The sequence below is a fragment of the Polypterus senegalus genome, chromosome 8 (genome assembly GCF_016835505.1).
Source record: "Polypterus senegalus isolate Bchr_013 chromosome 8, ASM1683550v1, whole genome shotgun sequence".
In the NCBI taxonomy this organism is placed as follows: domain Eukaryota; kingdom Metazoa; phylum Chordata; class Cladistia; order Polypteriformes; family Polypteridae; genus Polypterus; species Polypterus senegalus.
The window spans coordinates 14072406-14086447 of NC_053161.1; the positions used below are offsets into that span (position 1 = coordinate 14072406).

Here is a 14042-nt window from a genome sequence, read left to right on the forward strand (position 1 = left end):
AATGATATTTCAATACTTTTGACAATCCTACTGGATATGTATGTACATAAAGTATGTAAGTTCATACTTTAATTTTTTTGCATTTTTATTTTGTAATATTGCAAAATATACAGTATTTCTTATATATATTTCTCTTCTGGTTCGTCCTGCTTCCACTTCAAAACCGGTCCTGCCCACACGCAGCCGACATGGCATTTCTCGATTCCTATTCATCCTCTTCCAAACCTTTCCCAATGCTGCCTGTGGCTCTTCTTCAAAACTGGTCCTGCCCACACGCAGCCAACATGGCATTTCTTGATTCCTATTCGTCCTCTTCCAAACCCTTCCTCACATTGCCTGCAGCCTCCCATACACCTTGCTATTTCCATTATACTGCAATGTTTGTTTCCTAAGCCTTTGTTATAAAATGAACAACAGTATCTTCATCCCGTCTTGCATTTACAATTCTGGAAATACTCTTTTCCTTTACCTTCTGTACTCGGGACAACTGGACAATGGCCACTATGAAGCCCTCCTGCCGATTCCGATCATGTTTTCGCAGCAGCATATAATGTCTGATAACACCAACACATCAGTCCTCAGTCATTCTTCTCTTCCACAAAACACCTACAGTTTCGTCTACTGGTACAACCTTTCTCTGCGACATTTGTGGTAAACCTTTTAAAAACAAAACACAGCCTTGCCAAACACAAGAAAATTCACTGCAACGACAAATTGTTTCAGTGTCACACTTGCACAAAATGTTTCACAACGCAGAACTATCTTCACAAACACACAAAAATTCACTCCTCTGAAAAATTACCTGACACCCACTCCAGTAACAGTAATCTAGTGTGATTCCTGCAACAAAACGTTTCAAATGCGCACCTCACTTGCTAAACACAAGAAAAGGCATTCTTCCCAACAACTATATGAGTGCCAGAAATGGAATAAGAAGTTCACTACACAGAATTATCTGACTAAACACAACAAAACTCATTCACAAGCATTGCAATGTGACATCTGCATAGCAACGTTTCCAAACAAACGCAGTCTCAGCAGACATACACACAATCCTCTTCCCGTTACCACAGGTACTTCTTCACCTCATTCCTGTCTTCCCGTCCAAGAGTACAACATTGGGACTCCAGACCAGCAGTGCAAACACTGTCATGCACTATACTGGCCTGCTGAGCGTAATACATCCAACAAGTACTCGAGGTGCTGCCACGAATGGTAAAGTAGCTTTACCACCTTTGTGGGAGCCACCTGTGTCTTTACAACCGCTTCTTACATAGCAAACATTAGAAGGTAAAAATTATTGTGAACACATTCGAGAATACAACTCTTCTCTAGTGTTTGCTTTCATGGGTGCACAGATAACTCAACCTCCTGGCCACGGACCATACCGTTTTAAAATATATGGGCAAATTTATCACCAAATCTCTCCGCTATATGCTAACGCTTCTACCTCTCTGGGATATGGACAGTTGTATGTTATTGACACAGCGCAAATGCATGCAGCGAAAATTTATTTATCCAGCTAGATTCCTTGTTCAGAACCATCAACCCCTTCGCTAAATCACACAAACACATGCATGAAATCGCTCAGTCCAATCCAACAGCATCTGTACGAATGGTTTACAAGGAAAAGCCTGGGCAGGATTTACGACGATACAATGCCCCGACATGTCACACCAATGTTGCAGCAATTTTCGTTAGAGAAGATGGCGAATCCCCTGCCGAAAGGGAAAGTTGCATCTATCCCAGAGGCAACTCCTGTAAACAGATTTCCATGCTCAATATGAATTGCGATCCTATGGTTTACCCACTTTTATTCCCTTACAAAGACATTGGCTGGCACAAAGATTTACAACATGTTCCTGATAAAAGAACCGCCAACCGAATCAGGCTTGCTCAATGCCAATTTTACGCATACAGATTATCAATGAGGAATACATTTAGTATTTTGCACTCCAGCGGAAAACTATTCCAACAGTATGTCGTAGATGCATATGTTAAAATAGAGGGCGTGCATCTCAACTATCTCAGATTACATCAACAAGATCTGCGCGTGGAACAATACAAAGGACTATCAGACGCACTGCAAGTAAAAACTGAAAATAACAACATACAGTACGTGTAGGCAAAATGATCATATTACCGTCCACATTTCCAGAAAGTCCAAGATACATGCACCGTTTTCGGTTCCTATTCTTACACCGCCGTATGAAACGGCGGCGCCGCTAGTATCTATATATATAATTCATTAAGGGCACGCAAGACAGTGAAAGCAAGACAGAGAGCCCCGCCCACCAACTCTAAGACCATGGAATACGCTCGACAGAGACAACCCTCCTACCGCGTTATGGGATACGCACGACAGAGCCATGCACGCCAACTGTAACCGTCCTCCCGCGTCCAGTGTCGCTCTCGAGGCATGTGCACTGCCTACTCATGTGCCCGCATGCAACAACTCACCAAACATAGCCTCAGTCGCTTTCGTCTGTGCAAAAGTCCACATGCACCTCTGAGCCACATTGACTTTTCACTGCACGCAAGACAGAGAGCCACAACCGGCAACTCACAAAGCCCCACCCGCCAACTCTAACAAAGCCCCGCCCATGGATTACACATGATAGAGCCACGAACACCCACTCTAGCCCTCCTCTCACATCATGGGGAACGCACGACAAGGCCCTGCCCGCCAACTCTCACCCTCCGCAGACTTCCAACATTGCTCTCGAGGCAATTATATGGCAACATCGACTTTTCAACTGTCACTGTGAAACAACTCGGTACGCGAGCTATATTAAGCGTCACCAACGAAGACTCACTACACCTTAATGAACAGGTGCTGAAACTTATCCCTAACGACATAGTAACTTTCACCAGCGTTGACTCCATCGTCACAGATGATCCTGCAGATCAACATGCATTCCCCGAAGAATTTCTTAATAGTCATACTCCCACTGGCATGCCTTGGCATAAACTCAAAAGTGTTCACTCATCAATAAATAATTATATGTGGCGTATGCTGCGCCGCGAGTTGGCTAGTAAATATATATTTTGCTACACGAAAATTCCATGTTTACGTGCCCCTTTGTTGTTTTGCTGTTTTACAGTTTTTTTGAGGCTGTTGAATGTGTTAAAAAGGAAAATTTAAACATTATGCAAGTTGAAGTAACCTCTCTCATGGTAAATTTGAAAAAGTAAACTAATCTACAATGTAAGTTGTTTATTTGTTCAAAGAGAAATGAGTTAAAAATTCACCAATGCTTTTCAATGGAAAGTTTTGACATTTCAGAACCATACACAATGACTGTATAGCAATGTCATAATACCAGAGGTTTTGTAATTGATACTATTACCAGGGAAATTTTATTATGCCTATCACAGATTCAATACCACAGGAAAAAAAATATTAACATTAAATGATTTATTTTATTTAATTTACCTATTGTAATCAAATGAACAATATCGGGCATTTTTCTATAATAGGCTATAAATATAAAAACCAGCAGCAGTGACAGCTTTAGAATTCTTGTATATTCATTAAGTATTACCCAGTTATCATGTAAGGCTTGAATATTAATGAGTGATAGATATACCTGTAGTATAACAGCAAGTATGGGTATTTTATAATCTTGGGGGAGAATTCAACATGGAGTTTAATAAAGAATAATATTGTTATCTGCAATTTTTGAGTAGCAGTGATATACTGGTGAGAAGAAGGAATATGCTCTTGAGTTTGGATTTAGAAATCTCCAAAGGTCTGATAAGTTGTGATCAATTACAAACTGTGTAATTGTTTTTGCTGTGTTAGTCTTATCACCCCTGTGGCAGCAGATCTATTCAGGTCTGCAAGTGTGTTAAATATTAACAAACTCTTTACTCTTGGAGCTATATTGTTTCATGCAAACAGGCTGAAGGACAGACAGAGAAAACCATACAATGACAACTGTTGGTGCTCATTGCATTACATGCAACTAAGCAAAAAAGCAGATTGCTACATGCCTTGTGGGCTGCCTACCTTTGGCCTCATCAGTTTTATTGGGTTTCTATTTCAGTTTGGTTGTTGGGTCATCTCATGATGTGGAGGGACATGTACATATAAGTAGAGCTTGAACAGTATTTTGGGGGCTTTGTTATTCTTAATTATTGCCAGTTTTGAGCCAATAGTTTTTTCAAAGTTTGTAATTCCTATTTTTTTTCTTCATGCTTAATGCCTACTATTTAATAAAATTTTTCTGCAGGAGACTCTTGCCTAATAGTTTACTGTATAGCTTGATATCATTTTGGACTGATGCACTCTTAAAATGTTCCTTTAAAGTAGTGAAGGAAAATAAATAAATATATTCTGTATCCATACTTAAAATTAAGGTGTCTTCAAAACCTAATAAAAAAATAGCAACAAGCAATTGAAGGAATAGCTTCAGATGTAATTAGCACAACATTTTATCTGTCTTCTGTTTTTTTCCTCCGCCACTATAGCTCTTTCAGGCACAAAATGATATATACAACAGTTGTTATATTAATTGTACCTTCTCAGTTATACCTTACAGATGTTACTGTCTGTTTATTGGGGGATAAGCCTTAAATTTGAACTGAGGAGGTTTGAGTGGCCAAGATTTCCCCACATGTGAAAAAAACTTTACATTACAGTATAGTAGGAAATTGTATGGAACCTTGTATTCTTTGTGTGTACAACAATTTCTGGACTTAGCTAGAAACATTTCCCTATGTATCTTTAGGTTTACCTCTTTTTGTAAGCATATCTTTGATTAAAAAAGGTCTATAAAGCTCCATAGGCTGTAAAAGGAAATGTGTGCGCTAGAAAGATTCTAATCAAAGAGCAAGGAAAAGTCTAACTGTTTCCTCCAGAAACACTTTGGTTACAATACTAGAAAAAAAACAAATAAAAAGAAAAATTTTATTAAGACAATCATTATTCAAGATTAATATTAATGATTACTTAAATATCTGTGTAGTATGGCACTAACTAAAAGATATCTGCAATTTATACTGAATTTCCCAGGATATAGCCCTTTTCCATACTTAATGTAGATTAATTCTTAATCTATAGAAATACAGTTCTCTGAGGAAATAATACATAAATTTTATGTGCCTTTAAACAGATTTTGAAAGCTAAAAAAATGAATACTGTTCTAAAGCAGCTCAATTCAGTTAGGGCAGTAGTACCCACAATGGGAGGAATCCCTGAAGGGTTAAAAGAAGCGTTTCTGCATTTTGAGAATGTAGTCATGGCAACTGAATTTTCTAAGTGGGCCTTGTTGAAAGATTTGACAGCACCTTTTCTTTAATTTTTAAAGAACAAATTTAAAGAGGATATTCAGTTTGTCAGGAAAATGAATGGATAGATTTCAGCCTAAAGGTGAATGACAAAAATTCTTCCACTTGTTTTATTCAATGTAGTACTCTATAAAGAGTTACTCGTGATAATATTCTTTCTAGCCTAATGAGCTAGGGTTCTCTAATAAGAATATGTATTTAAGTTTAGGAAACTGAGAACCGCATGGAGGATTATAATGGATACGGGAACTGTATTATGTTACAGTCCTATTATTAGCGACTTATTACATCTTAAATGTTCTGTATGCTTGAGTACTAGTAAAGCCAGACTAATGTGCAGAAGAAACAGAGGACATGATGTTCTACTTGTTATTGCAGGAACAGCAAACTAAGCATAGCAAAAAGTGAGCAAACCATACACTTAAACAATTACAAATGCTCTTTGTGGTTCATTCAATTAATAACATATACATTATACCAAAGAGGCTAAAGAATATAGTAATATATAGTCATTCATTATATTTCTCATATACGCGTACAGCACATCGTTCTCATTTGATCTACTCCAGTTAACAATCAGATAAATGAGTACAGTACTGAATGTGTACTGCTTTGTTTAAACAAACTATTACTTTCATGAAAGCACATTGACAGCCTTTGAGAAATCTCTTGGAGGAAAGCACAACAAAGTCCAAGATGTTAAAGGAACTATAGATGCAATCTGACAAAATATCTTTCTGTTTCCCTTTTTATAGGCTGATGAATTCGTCTTCCTTCTTTTATCTTCCGATTAGTTCACAGAGACACTAGGAAGGGTCTACAACTTTAAATATGTACTGTATTTTCAGTAGCAAAATGTAAAAATTCAAGGTTCATGCTTGCCTTGAAAGTGTGATATTACCCAGACATCTGTAACTTGGAATCATTTAAACTTGTAGCACCATACATTTGAGTGGAAGAGTTAAGCATGATACTGAAATTAATGGACAGGGCTGTAATGTAACAGACAGGGCGGTAATTGTCTGTCTGAGAGTTCATTCATTTCCAAACCCGCTTAGCAGTTTCAATGTTGCTGCCGGTAGGAAAACGTTGCAGCCATAATGATACTTTTGGTAATGAATTCAGCTCACAGAAGAAATTATCTTTGGTGCTTTAATAGTGCCAAACTATTACACTCATTATAAGTGTAACACAATCCAATCTACTGCCTGATGACCGTGGCCCCAACTCATACTGCAAATATTGCCAAAACTGCTCTGTGAAACTTTGAGCCAATCTATTCTCCAGACCTCCCCTTTGAGACTTCCACCTTTTCTACCAAACCAAAGGGCAACCAAAGCCATAGGACTTACTATTGCAATAAAGAAGACATTATTTCAGATACAGAAGAGTGGTTGCCCAAGCCAGACAAAATATTTTATCTGAGTGGCATATAAAACCATTTTTTTGCACATATGATAGTGTTTCAAGGTTTTATATTACATAAAATAATAAAATGTGTTTGGTTGTGCTGCTCTTTCTTTTATAGGTCTGAGTTAAAACCTTTTGATCAGCCCTTGTAAAACTGTAAGATATTGTTGACATTCTTCTAAAACAACTGTCCCAGATAAGTTGTTCTTTGTCTTAGATATAACAGGTACTTCTAACAAACTGCATGTGATACATGTAGCTTCCCATCTAATGCAAATTGATATAAGTACAGTACTTCCAAGCATACAGCATGTCAGTGTGAGGTTTTACTAGTGTCAGCATCAGCCAAGTCCTTCATTGACCTTTATTTGTTTATTGTTAATCATTGTACTCAGGAACTTGTGTACTGCCCACTCTAGGCTTCTGAATGTGCTCTGTGAATAATAGTTAAGGTTTAAAAGAGATGACATGCTTTAGGTAATTTGACATCTTTTATGTGACACAGTTTGGGGTTTGATTAATCCTTAGAAATACATACACTGTACAGGTGCAAGACTACCCCAAAAATAATAATTGACTATTATTGCACTTGACATTACAATTGCAGTTATTAATTTTGAATAATAACACTGCAGTGAAACACATATTTACTGTTGCAAACTGTGTATAGTGTACTGTAGTCAGTATTAATACTATATAGCAAAACCTCCATTCAGCAGGGAGCCACTTAAAAATTGTTAATGTGAAATTGTTAAATTCCGGATTAGTTGATACATTTAGTGTTTAAAATAATAATATTTGTTTTAGACATGTACCATAATGATATGGCACACGTGTTAAAATATTTGTCACTGTTTTCATAACACAGTAAAATACTGATATGCAATAATTATGGAAAATATTCCTTTTTATAAAGTAACTAGCTGTGTAAGCCCATGCTGTAAAAAGCACCTGGTCCTAGAAACTATTGAAATCATCAGAAAAAAAAATGAAATGTATAGATGGCAGGTAATTGGAAGGAACTACTCTGGGCATCTCTCTCCTAAGAGGTTTCATTTTGCCGATGTGTTTTAGCGGCGCGAGGAAAAGTAAAAGGGATACTGTTTTGCCAATGTGCTCACCTCGCTTGTGTATCCACAGAGGTGGAGTTGGGGTAAGGGCTGAACAAAAAAATAACGATTACTTTTGGAAAACCTGCCATCATCACCACTCACGTGTGGAAAGAATGTAAAACTGGAGATTTCCTGTATTAAGAAGCAAAGGATGCATGTATATGTAAAGTCAAAGCAGATAATATTAACTAACCAGTAACGGTGTACTGCATGATAACGTGCAGTGAATACACTTGACTTGAGCATTCAAAGTTTTCATACTCTTTCTCTTTCTCTGTTTAACATTCGTTTGCTCAGAGGTTGATGCACTTGCTGCTTCCTGAGCAATTCTTCTTTTCTCCACCGTAGCGCTCTGCTGCTTCTCTTCTTTCATCGACATCTTTTCGCAATTAAAATGATTACGTTAGTTTTTGTGTTGCAATTACTTAGTACGTTTTCTTTCATTTTTCACTTAAGCTGGCACTTTAATCATTCTTGAGGCAGATTGAAGACTTAAGATATGACGAGGTAGGGGAAGTGACCGTGAAGGTGGTAGGGAATGAGAACAGCACCCATACGCATGTGGCTCACGGCTGCCCTGCTGCGCGCCGCCGAGAGTTGATTCTACAATAAAATAAAAATGAAAAGAGTAATAAAAATCATCACCCCGAAAGCGGATAGTAGACGTCACGTAGTATATGTGTACCAAATTTCAAGTCTATAGGTGAAACGGTTTGTGAACTACAGGTGATTTAAAATCATGGACAGACAAACGAACAGCCACGGTAGTGTATTATACAAGAAGATAGTAGTGTAAGATTGAGAAGTTAATGTTAACACAACCTGCCTGATTTAATGTCACATCTGGTTCCGGTGCCAGATGACATCAATTCTAGGCTTTGCCTTTAAATCTGCCATCTTTTCCTCAGTCACGTTTCCTATATACATCGGTGCTCAATACAAGACACTTTTTCAGCCAGGGACAATATATGGGTGGCTGTCCCAAACTTTTTTTTTGTGTGTTGAGACTATTTCTGTCAATATATATATATATATATATATATATATATATATATATATATATATATATATATATATATATATATATATATAGGACAGTTTGGGTGCTAGCCGGGTTGTCCCTTTTATGTGTCCAAAGACAAGAAAACCAAATCAAAAAAATAGAAGTACTGTAGTGCTCATTGGCATATAAAGAAATGGATGACATTTCATTTTTCTCAGTGGATATCCTTGTCACAGGTTGCTCTGGCCAAGAGTGATGCCTCTGCCTGGGATAAAGTGCCTTCACTGGGCATCTTCCTGGCACTGTGGGGAAAGAAGGAAATGACCCTCTAATCAGCCATTACATTAAAACCACTTACTGGTGAAGTGATTAATTGATTAACCTTGACTATCTTGTTACAGTGGCATCTGTCATATATGTATATTAAGTAGTGAGTAAATAGTAAGTTCTTGAAAGAGATGTGTTGTAAGACTGGATGAGCGCATCAACAAGATGACAGGACTGGTGTGATGTTCCCAGTATGCAGTGGTTAGTACCTACCGAAACTGGTCCAATGAAGAACAACCGGTGAACTCGTGACAGGTTCTTAGGTGCCCAAGGCTCATTGGTGCACATAGTGAGCGAAGGCTAGCTCATCTGGTCCAACCCCACAGAAGAGAGAAAGGTGTCAAAAGCACAGTGCATTGTAGCTTGCTGTGTATGGGGCAGAGTGACCCTGCTCACCTTTGTCCATCAAAAGAAACACCTACAGTGGGCACATTCAGTGTCAGAACTGAACAATGGAGTAATGGAAGAAGGCGACATGATCTGATGAATCACATTTTCTTTTAGATCATGTGGATTCATAATTCCTGTTGTGAGGCATCTTATAAATTTAGTGTTGGTACAAACCTTAAAATACTTTTACTAAAACAAAAAATATATAACAAGTTCAGAAACAACTATGCAGTTTTAAATGCTGCTTAATAAACATTTACTCTATTGGAAGCAAAGCTGCTTTGGTAAATAATATTGAATTAAGTACAAAATCTGATTTGTGTCTTGTGTCTCACTGAAACCTGGCTTACTAAATCTGACACTGTTTCCCTAGCTGAGGTGTCACCAAATGAATAAACATTCTTTCATAAATTTAGAGATGCTGGTGAAGGAGGTGGCCTTGGACTAATTTATTGTGACAAAATGCAAACCTCTTCTAAAAATGTAGGTAAATTCACTTCATTTGAGTCACTCATTTTAAATATCAAAACAGATTCCAACACAATCGTAGTGCTAGTCTACAGATCATCAGGAACATATTCCTTGTTCATGACTGAATGTGGCAACCTTTTATCTGATCTGGCTAAAAATTATGATCGTGTAATGTTGATAGGGGATTTTAAGGTACACATTGATGTGGAAACTGACACTGTTAGCACATCTATTGCTTATTTGTTAAATTCAGTAGAATTTTGTTAGATTGTCAGAGGTCCATCTCATAATCATAACGACACACTAGATTTAATTATAACTTACAACAGGCATGTCAAACACGCAGCCCTCGGGCCCCACAACAGAAATCTGTGCGGCCCGCATGACAGATCCTAGTTAGCACTGAACTTGTGCAAAATGATTACTATCGTTTGTGATTGAATCTTCGGCGTTACTTATTGACTTTTCTTACTTCTGCCTTCTGACAAAAGCGCGTTTTCCCATGGCATTACGGTACCGGAAACGTCATCTGCTAGTATAGCCACGAGCCTTGACCAAAGTTAATGAGCCGCAACGTCACAACTGAAGTGCTAGGCTGCAGCAGCGGGCAGCAGGCGTGGCCTTAGGCATGTGCAAACTGTGCACCTGCACAGGGCCGCCACGCCAATATATATTGAATATAGCCACGGCAATATATACTGAATATAAAACAGAAAGAGTAAATAACGACACAGCTGACGGCAATGTGGCTGAAAAACATTGTGTTTCTTGTTAATTAGTACTCTATATTTACTAATGTCGCTAGAGTCGGAGCAGTAAGCTATATGTAGTATTATAGCGTTCTGCCGTAATGAGAATATCATGGGCCACCATTTGGTTTTCAAGTTACAGACACACGCATATAGAAGCGTGTTATGAGCACGAGATGGCTATGCAGTATCCGCAACGACGTGGCCATCTGTCGTGCATAAGATACCATATTGACATTGGCGGACGAAGGGGCCACCGATTCTTTCTCTGCCCAGAGCTGCCACGAGCCTAGAGCCGCCCCTGCTAGGTTACACTACTGGCTGGGCTGCTGAGACTGGCCACTGAGCAGAACTGACCATCACGAGTAGTAATAGCTTGCATATTTTCACTTTTTTTGCTCTAGTTTTATGTAATTTTGTGCTAGTATTGTAACGAACAGTTAGTGCAGACTACAGCTGAAGATCTGAAGTGCATGCAGGAAGTTGGCGAGTTGTTTATTAACATATTTTCGTGATTTTGAGTTTGTAAAATTAGTGTAGGTCAGGTCGTTTTTTGCATATCGGCTTATTTTACAATATACTGTAAACTTTGAAGTAAATTTAGTAAAGTAAAATTTGAGTTTTGGACGATTTGTTTTCCATCTTGAATTACTGAGCAATGAATTCAGTGAGCGTTTTTGTGATTTCAGTTCACACGAACAGGACTTTGCGCTGTTCTCTTACAACATTCAGAATGCGCCTGAGAATGTCCAAATGGAGTTGATTGAACTGCAGTCAGATTCTAATCTGAAGGCAAAATACAATGAAATTGGTGTGCCAGGCTTGTATGCTTACCTGTCACCCTTGTATGTGCAGATCCGTAAGTTGGCATTGAGAGTACTGTCTATGTTCGGAAGCACTTACTTTTGTGTGCAATTGTTTTCGTTAATGAAAGCTACCAAAACCCCACATCGCTCAAGACTTACTGTCGAGCACCTTTCATCCCTCATAAAAGTTGCAGCTGCACAAGATTTCAAGCCTGATATTGATGAACTGGTTACTAACAAGAGATGCCAAGTGTCGGGACAAAAGAAATAGATCTCAGACTGTAAGACTCCTATATGATGACCTAGCTAAGAGGCTAAAACTCTAATTGTACGCTGTTGTACGGAGAGTATATGGAAATAAATTGCTTTTCTTTAAACTTTAAGTGTTACATTTTTTTTAAAGTTTTCAGTGTTGGAAAGAAAGCTACAATAACTTTGTGTAATAGTATAATAGTATTTGTTACAGTGCGGCCCGCTGACACACGTATGGCAGCAAAATTTAAATATTACTTCATTAATTGAAGTTATATCCGATCACTACTTAGTTACGTTTGATTTGGTTTTACCCTTACAAATACACTCACAGATTAAAACAAAGACAGTACGACATCTAGAATGTAATTCTGCTTCAAAATTTAAAGATACTTTGAGTAAGTCAAGTGTAATTTTGGAAAACCATTTAAATCAGTTAACATGAAATGTAAATACGTAAAACAATTTATAGTAGATCAGCTAACATCACTTTATAAAGGGACCTGTAAGTTGGTGTTTCTTTTGTACTCCGGGACATGCAGAGGAAAGAATAGTACAGAGAGGTAAGTTCAGCGCTATATGCAATCATCAAATTCAAATGTTAACAGTTCACACACATGCAGGGACCATCCTTCCTACATTTACGCCATGTGTACCTGTTGCAATGCGCACACTTCTTTCTGTGTTATGGTTTTTATTACACACCTAAAAGAAAGAGACAATATATGTGACATTTTGAAGAAATCATTTTATGACCTGAATAGTACCAATCAGAAAACATCATCGCACTAATGCAATATTATTTGAAAATGAACAGCGTCAGATCGGGTGTGAATTTATGCTGCCGCTGTTACTTAGAGTCAGATCAGAAGGGGTGGGGTGGGGTGGTACAGCGTGATTGTGATTGAGAGAATAAAATTGAAAAAAACTAACTTTTACAAGTACAATAAATTTATACCAAATGTCCCATATACATGTCTCTTTCTTTTTTACTCCATGCTGCGTTGACATCATGCAGCAGGAGGCGTGAGCTTATTCCATGCGCGCAGGAACACGTAGGTGGCCAGTTGCTGTGTGCTATAACACACTTGACCTGGCGGCGATCAACGCACATGTACTGTGCAAGGCATGCACGGGGGCCACTCAGAAAAGAAGAGTGTTCATGGCTCACCTTGCAGAGGAACTTCGTTGTCGCATCTTACTAGAAAAGGCGATGGAAAAAGAACAGGAGGATGCAACATCGACAAGCTTCTGTTCCAAGACAGCTGCTTTCCCCAGGAAAGTAAACTGAGTCAGTGTCAGGTGCCCTTTCAATGTAAAAGAAACCACAGCATAGAGAGAAGTGTGCGCATTGCAACAGGTACACATGGCGTAAATGTAGGAAGGACGGTCCTTGCTTGTGCGTGAACTGTTAACATTTAAATTTGATGATTCCATATAGTGTTGAACTTACCTCTCTGCACTATTCTTTCCTCTGCATGTCCTGGAGTACAAAAGAAACACCAAGTTACAGTAACGTGGAGACTGGCAAGATTGGGGAAAAAAAAAAACACATGGTCACTGATTACAAGCGCAAAATGTTATGTGAATGAATATGAATAATGTTGCATCCGTGCCACAATGTTTTCCGAAATGTTCTATACAGGTCATAAAATGAATAATTCCAAATATCATATATACCTATGTCTCTGTTTGTTTGTTTTTTTTTGTCAGTGCGTCTAGACCATAAGATGCATATTAATTCAGTGTGAGTAGGAACATTCAATAAAACTGAATAAAAAAAAAATCAAGTGATGGTGAGATATGAAGAAAGCAGATTCACCAGCTTTGTGTGTCAGCTTTTATCCCTCCAGATCAGAGAATGTCCAGTTCCATTGCGTCAAAACACCACTCACATCTACAGTTTCTTCCAGTTTCAAATAAAAACTAACAGTGTCAGATCCCTAGGGCTATAGTATGTATCGTGATCGTGACTAAGAGAATAAAAGTGAAAAAAAAAGGTAACTTTTACAAGTCCTATAAATGTACACTGTCTGTTACAGACGCAAACCAAATGTATGTGTGTACTGTATAATATTAACAATAACAGCAGCTAACTGCTGAAAACGGCAAATATAGGAGGCAGTTGGGATTGAACCGGGGACTTTTGATTACAAGTCAGCAAATCTTACCACTACGCCATGGAAGCTGTTGTATTGTCCTTGAACCTTTTTTGAAAGTGTTTATTTGA

General features: G+C 38.2%; 1 protein-coding gene across 6 annotated transcripts in view; it reads left to right on the plus strand.

Annotated features, from left to right (window-relative positions):
• The window catches only part of tspan11 (tetraspanin 11), a 364316-nt gene that overhangs the window by 23018 nt on the left and 327256 nt on the right, over positions 1–14042 (plus strand). The window contains exon 1 of one of the 6 annotated variants that reach the window (XM_039760771.1): positions 5684–5696. The exons of the other annotated variants lie outside the window; for them this stretch is intronic. The gene's annotated coding sequence lies outside the window, so the exon portion shown is untranslated. Of the gene's footprint in view, positions 1–5683; positions 5697–14042 lie in introns of those variants that run through there. 6 annotated transcript variants of the gene reach the window in all.